A 7,500-nucleotide genomic window follows, 5' to 3' on the forward strand; every position below is an offset into this window, starting at 1 on the left:
GAGGCAGAAACGCTCCTGTTCAGGATGTTTCAGAATGCACCATTTAGAAAGAGGACAAAAAAGAAAGTTGATGGACATACAGTAACATAAAATGGGAAACTATACAATAAAATCTGTAAAATTCCTTTAAAAAAAAAACCTGGGTCCTGTTCAAGAAGAATTAAAAAGTCCAAGCATTATTTCTAGACTCATGCAAACTCACATACTCTATGATCAACACATTATTACATTAGTTTATTACATGAGACACATGTGTAATGTATTTTAGTCTAGTGTTGTATAGTATAGTCAAATTTATATTATGCTGTATTTTAGAATTCTGTAGTAAAGTGTAATCAGTGACAGGAAGTGTAATTCCTCATCAGGCCTTCAGTGGTGTCCTACCTGAATCAATCCAATCCTTTCTACAAATATTATGATGCCGATAATACATCAGTATTATAAAGAGGTGCAGTAGCAGCACCCTCTGCGGATGTCCGAGACGCGGCACCACCCTTGTCGCTGCCCGGCGTTGGTGCGCCGCCCTCACCGGGGATCGGGAGCGGGGCTTCTCCCCCCCCAGAAAATAACCCCGGCGGAGCAACACCCCCACACAACTCTTCACACAACTCTTCATTTGGGCGTACTTCAACACAACTCTTCATGTTTAAACAACACGAGACCCTAGAGTCAGTTATATCACATGCTAAAGTGCACGCTCACCTAAATCTAAATCTGTCTTTGTAACTGCTCGGGTTAAAGGTGAAATAACCAGAGTGTTCTGTTTTGCATCATGTGACACATTTTCAGCGAGACTGTGTCGAATTTAGCAACACGGCTCACAACCCGGAAAAGCAGCTTGTGTTGTAATGGATCCACTTGCAACGATGAGGCAATAACAACACGGATCGGGGACACGAAATTCTCTGCCAGTGGGGTTCAACGCTTCACTATGCAGGGATTCAGCAAAGGGTTTGTGTTTTTGTGGGGTTTTTTGAAGATTTTTAAACGGAAAAGATTGTCAAGAAAAAAAAAAAGAAATAAACATTCATTCTCTCCCGCTTATCCGTAATTCGGGTCGCGGGGCAGCAGTCCAAGCAGGCCCCCGCCTTCGACTGCTGCCCAATCCTCACAGCCCCGTCCCTTACGGTCCCTCCTGCAGGTGGTGAGCCCACGGGAAGGCGGCCCCACGTCACGGACCTTGATATTTCCCTCGTAAGGGTCCCCTGGAGCATAGAGGGTTAAGGGCCTTGCTCAAGGGCCCAAGAGTGGCAGCTTGGCGATACCGGGGCTTGACCCCCAGACCTTCCGATCGGCAACCCAGCGCCTTAACCGCTGGAGCCACCACTCCCCCAGAAATAAACATAATCTGCGAAATGTATAAAAGTTTGAACACCTGAGCGTTAGATCGCTACATGCTTCTTTTTTGAACATTCCATATTTAGTCCCCTTCCCGTGGGCTCACCATCTGCAGGAGGGGCCGTAAGGGACGGGGCTGTGAGGATTGGGCAGCAGTCGAAGGCGGGGGCCTGCTTAGACTGATGCCCCCGCGACCCAAATTACGGATAAGCGGGAGGAAATGAATGAATGAATGAATGAATATTTAGTCCCTAATTGCTCTTATAATGAGCTTCACTCTTCTAGGAAGATGTTCCACTTGTTTTTATTGAGATTAGTGGAGATTCATTTAGCCACAAGAGTTTTAGTAAAGACAGGTACTGATGGAGGTGAGAAGGTGAGGAGGCCTGGGGTGCAGTCAGCGTTCACATTCATAACAACGGTGTTCCATAGAGTTTATTGCAGAAGATTTACTCCAACTCATGTGAAGCATATCTTTATGGAGCTTGCTTTGTGCACAGAGGTCATGTGTCATGCTAGAAGAGAAAGAAAAATCTCATTTACGCAACTGCATCCAGAGACGTCCTATATAATTGTGTCTCTCCAACTTTGTAGTGACAGTTTGTTGAAGAATCACATACAGCTGGAAAAGGCAGGTGTCCCAATACTTTTTGACCATACAGTGATATAGAGTGGGATTTTTATCATAGAAGGTCAAAAAGACAATTATTCCTTTGAACCAGTCACCAATTCAATGATTATAATTTTCCAAAACAAAATGAAAGAACACCACTTTTTTTTTTGTTTTTCGGTAATCTGCCCATGAATTCATCAAATAAGTCTCAGTTCCTTTTATTGCTTATGTTATAGCAGCTATAAACACACATTCCCTCACCATCCTCTCATTATTCTCTCTCTATTCGACAGATAATAGAGAACTGTATGTTACAGCAAAATACAAGTTAGAGAGACACGTACAATTTGGAACGATTGCACATGAGCATTTTTTTGGGTGAATCAGCTGTTTTTATAGAAAATATACCACCACTTTCACGAACTCAGCAGCAGAGTGGAATAACAATTAAACATCAGGATTATTTCATTAAAATTGAATGATTGACTTGATTGGATTAATAATTAAATTATTAATTTCCCGATTGGTTGTTGGATGATTACTTGGATGGTTGATTGATTGGATGATTGTTTGCTGGATGATTGGTTGATTAATTGATTGATTAATTGAGTGTATGAATTATTGATTGCTTGATTGATTGATTGATTAATTGATTGATTGATTGGTTAATTGTGTTTTAAAACGAATCCCTTCCCTGGAGAAAGAGAACAAAATCCCTGACCTGTGTTTAAGTTGCGCAACATGAAATACGTTATTTCAGAGTAGATCCTTTCTTTGTTTATCAGTTCTTATCTCCACACACACACACACACACACACATTCAGCTCCGGTGTGCTAATCTGTTATGATGGGGTTTTTTTCTTTCTTTTTTTTTAGTTTGCATTGGTGAGTCATGTCGCTGAGGCCTCGGCTTGACTGCGAGCGCTGCAGGTGTTCCGTTTACGCCATTCGCTTACGCCTTGCGTCATTTCCTGTCATCTGAACCTGAAGAGGAAAGAAAACAGGCCTTTTTAAACTCTGTGAGCACTATGGTGATGGTGATGGTGATGGTGGTGGTGGTGTGCAGGATGATCTGGAGCTTTGTGGAGTCAGTGAAGACTATAAAGAGGAAAAACAGGTGGAAAAGCATCGTAAGTGTGGTGGAGGTCCTGCATGCATTTTGTTAATGTGTTCACTGCTCCTTTTCACAGATTCCTTTGAAGCCTGATGGAACAAGATGAGGCTGTAAAATCTCTTATCATTTGACTTTTTCTAGTTTGTGAGAACTTTTTCTTTCTCTGAATCCTCACATTTATATCATAATCCATTCATACCATAATCCATTCATACCATAACCCATTCATAACAAAATCCATGCATGCCATAATTAATTCATACCATAATCCATTAAAACCATAGTCTATAGCCCATAATCCAAATGTAAAGGAGGTCTAACATCTAACAGTCCTATGTGCAACCTGGTTTTTACTGAACACCTTAATGAACTCATTTTGGACTTTGGATTCTGATTGTTCAAAAGCTGACAACTTCTCATACCATTGGCTCCTACTCATACAATATTGTTTCTATAGTAAGTCTGAATAAGAGGGGTTTGTTTTTTAGTATGAAACAAAATGCTTATTGAAGGATTCTCTAGTTTCAGCATGAACCTGATGGCATACAGATACATTTTTCCCCATAACACCCTTTTTTCTCAAAGTCAAAAACATTGGGAGACTCAACTTTCCCAATCATATGTGGTTCTCCCTAAAACTGACAACATGACAATACCCCTGTGCACAAAGCCAGCTCCATGAAGATCTACTTTCCATGGAAGATGTGGAAGATCTCCTGCTATAGAGCTCTTAAACACCTTTGGGATGAATGTGAACGCTGACTGCACCCAGGCCTTCTCACATCCACACCTACATCAGTACCTGACTTTACTAACACCCTTCTGGATAAAAAAAAGAGCCCAAATCTCCACAAAGTCTAGTGAAACATCTTTCCAGAAGAGTGGAGATTATTATAGAAGCAAATCAAGACTAAATGTGAAATGAAAAGTTAAATAAAATAGCAATCTTATGCTCAGGTCTCCACAATCTTTTGGACAAAAATGGTTCCAAGTGCATTTAAGTAAGAACACTTCAGACAGCCTCCAATCCTGGACCAGTGAGGAAAACAGAGAGGTGCTTCCTATGAGTCATATAGAGCCAGCTTTCTGCCCTCTTCTGCATACATGAGCTCACAGACATGAAAAGTTGTTAGTAAGACTGTGATTGGCAGGGGGACAGAAAGCACTGACAATGGTTTCTCTATTAAAACGATATCAGTAACATCACCAAGGTTTAAGATCTTTGAAATATGACCAAGCACAGTAAATGGAAAAAATTATTTTTGGATTGGACGTGATGTCACCTGTTAATCGAACGGGATGAGCCCTTATTAATCTTGTGTATATTGTGTGTCACATACTATATATGGTCTGAAGTTAATGAGTTGAGGAAAAACATCTGGTCATCTGGAGCATGACTCAGTCTGGTGAACATTTTAGGAACATTTCAAAAAAGTATTTAATGATGAGTCTTTTGAATAAAAAAGCTAACCATGGTGTATTATTGTAAAGGGCTCTGTATCACTACATCTGTAAATATCTGTAGAAAAAAAACATCTTATGGGCCCTTGTGCAAGGCCCTTTAGCTTCAATTAATTAGCTGTATAACTGAGATAACTGCAAGCTTTAAAAAGTGATTCTGCCAAATGCTGTATATGTAATGAACATCTCTGTTTGTTTTATTTCTAAGGAGGTGGTAGCTCAGTGGTAAGGCATTCGACTCTTGATTGGAAGGTCACAAGTTCAAATCCCAGCACCCCTAAGCTGCTACTGCTGGTCCCATGTTCTTTGATGTCTCTAATAGCTTTTGAATCTTTTTTGGACTCTCCTAAAGGGCTAAAGCATGCTAGCATGACTGATAAATAAATGATGTGGTCCAAAAAGTTACTGAGCAACTTTAAAGATGGATTTGAACTGGAATTAATATCAGCAATCTGCTACAATGGTTCAGGACCACAAGTTTCAGCACTGAACAGCAACCCAACTGTGATGAAACTGTAATGAATGGACATTCGGTGTTGTGGTGAGAAGGAGTTTACTTTTGAGGCTGGTTCCTCTCAAGGTTTCTTCCTCATGAAGTCTCAGGGAATTTTTCCCTCACCACCGTCACCACTGGCTCACTCATTAGGGATACATTTACAATTAAAAGAAACAAAGTTATAACTTATAAGGAGCAAACATCCATTTATTAGACTGATAGGATAGTGATGCATAAGATGAGCTGATGTGGGACAAAATAACCAGGAAGAAAAGTTAAATTGCTTCAAGGACATCATCTTACCTCTCTCTCTCTCTCTCTCTCTCTCTCTCTCTCTCTCTCTCTTCTCTCTCTCTCTCCTTACACGTCTCTTCTTTCTCTCTTTTTCTGCTCTGTTTATAAATAAATAATCTTTCCGAATTGTTCCCTGGTGAAGGTATTGAGATTTTCCTTCATCCACCAGCTTCTTTACACCTCCCTCTCTATCTCCGTTTGCTCCCTCCTTCTCTTTCTCTTCCTCCCTCCCTCGCATGCGTCCGACTGCACACACACACACACACACACACACACACACACACACACACACACACACACACACACACACACACAGACACACACACCAGGATCTTCCCACTCTACCTGACCGCTCTATACTCGGCACATCGGACACCCACGCTACTGTTCGTTCGTCCGTCCTGAGTAAGAGAAAAAGGAGGAGGAAGACAAGAAGGAGGAGAATAGAAATACATACAGTGTGTGACAGAGAGAGAGAGAGAGAGAGAGAGAGAGAGAGAGTGGGAGGGAAGACTGTCGCAGCTGTCCTCATCCTACAGCGAGTGGAACTACGGCTCTCCGTCCGCTCTACTTCTCTCTTCTCCGCTCCACTCGTTCCTCATCCACTCTTTTTCAGCATGAAAGACCTGCTCATATCTGGTTGCTAAGGAGGTGAGATCCAGTTCGGCGGAGGAGAAGGACGTGCACGCGGCAGGAATTTGTTGCTAAGGTAATGCACACTTCCAGCTGTTCCTGAAAGGAGTTAAAGGATGGGAATAGAATGGTGTGTGTGTGTGTGTGTGTGTGTGTGTGTGTGTGTGTGTGTGTGTGTGTGAAAGAGTAATTTTCAGTAGTTGACACCTCAGATTTCAGGGTCATGACCTGAACTTGTATCTGCCCTGATGTTTGAGAGATGCTCTTGTCTATCTTGCTGCCTGAAAAGAGGGATGATAGATAGATAGATAGATAGATAGATAGATAGATAGATAGATAGATAGATAGATAGATAGATAGATAGATAGATAGTGGGGTGTCCTTCACAGTCACGGGACTTGAAGGCGTTGAGGCGAGAGATTGGTCCGAATGCAGCTTTTTGCGTTTCCCCAAACAGCAGCACATCTGTCTGCAGGTGCACCGCCTCGCCTCACACTCAAGGCGCTCATCACTCCATCCCTCACTCACAATACACCTCTTTTTAGTTTCCCTCTATTTCTCTCTCTCCGTCTTCACTGTAGCTCACAGCATCGACACGTCTCATACACACCAAGAGCTGAAAGAGAGGGCAGAGGAAAATGTGTGTGTGTGTGTGTGTGTGTGTGTGTGTGTGTGTGTGTGTGTGTGTGTGTGTGTGTGTGTGTGTGAGAGAGAGAGAGAGAGAGAGAGAGAGAGAGAGAGAGAGAGAGAGAGAGAGACAGAAAGAGGGAAGGAATAAATAAAGATAGGATCACAAATAATGATTGATATGAGGAGGGGGAAATGAAGGAAGGAAAAGAGAGGGAGGGATAAACACATTGCATCTGGAAAGTATTCAGTGCTTCACTTTTCCACATTTTGTTATGTTACAGTTTTATTCCAAAATGTATTCAATTTGTTATTTTCCTCAAAAATCTGCAAACGATTTGATTAATGACAACGTGAAAGAAGTTTGTTTGAAATCTTTGCAAATTTCAAACAAAATTTGTTTTTTAATAAAAAAAAATTAAATTGTAGATAAATATTCACAGCTTTTGCCATGACACTCAAAATTGAACTTAGGTGCATCCTGTTTCCACTGATCCTCCTTAAGATGTTTCTACAACTTAATTGGAGTCCACCTGTGGTCAATTCAGTTGTTAGGACATGATTTGGAAAAGAACACACCTGTCTATAGAAGGTCCCACATTTAACAGTGTCCACCAGGACTCTTCCTAGTGCGGGCCGTCCGGCCAAACTGAGCGATCGGGGAGAAAAACCTTAGTCAGGAAGGTGACCAAAAACCCAATAGTCACTCTGAAAGAGCTCCAGCGTTTCTCAGTGGAGTGAGGAGAACCTTCCAGGAGGACAATTTCTACAATATTCCACCAATCAGGCCTGTATGGTAGCGTGACCAGACAGAAGCCACTCCTCAGTTCATCTTCCAACAGGATGATGACCCTCAGCACACAGCCAAGATAAAGAAGGAGTGTCTACAGGACGACTCTGTGAATGTCCTCAAGTGTCCCAGCC

At 41.9% G+C, this 7,500-nt stretch overlaps 1 protein-coding gene and 1 long non-coding RNA gene across 2 annotated transcripts in view; one reads left to right on the forward strand and one right to left on the reverse strand.

Annotated features, from left to right (window-relative positions):
- The window catches only part of LOC310738012, a 102,483-nt gene that overhangs the window by 64,139 nt on the left and 30,844 nt on the right, over positions 1-7,500 (reverse strand). The window lies entirely within an intron of this gene.
- rgs6 (regulator of G protein signaling 6) overlaps positions 5,635-7,500 on the forward strand; it is a 91,450-nt gene continuing 89,584 nt past the window's right edge. Inside the window, exon 1 of the mRNA XM_083562676.1 lies at positions 5,635-6,025. The gene's annotated coding sequence lies outside the window, so the exon portion shown is untranslated. The remainder of the gene's footprint in view (positions 6,026-7,500) is intronic.

The sequence above is a fragment of the Silurus aristotelis genome (assembly GCF_946808225.1).
Source record: "Silurus aristotelis genome assembly, chromosome: 15".
Taxonomy (NCBI): domain Eukaryota; kingdom Metazoa; phylum Chordata; class Actinopteri; order Siluriformes; family Siluridae; genus Silurus; species Silurus aristotelis.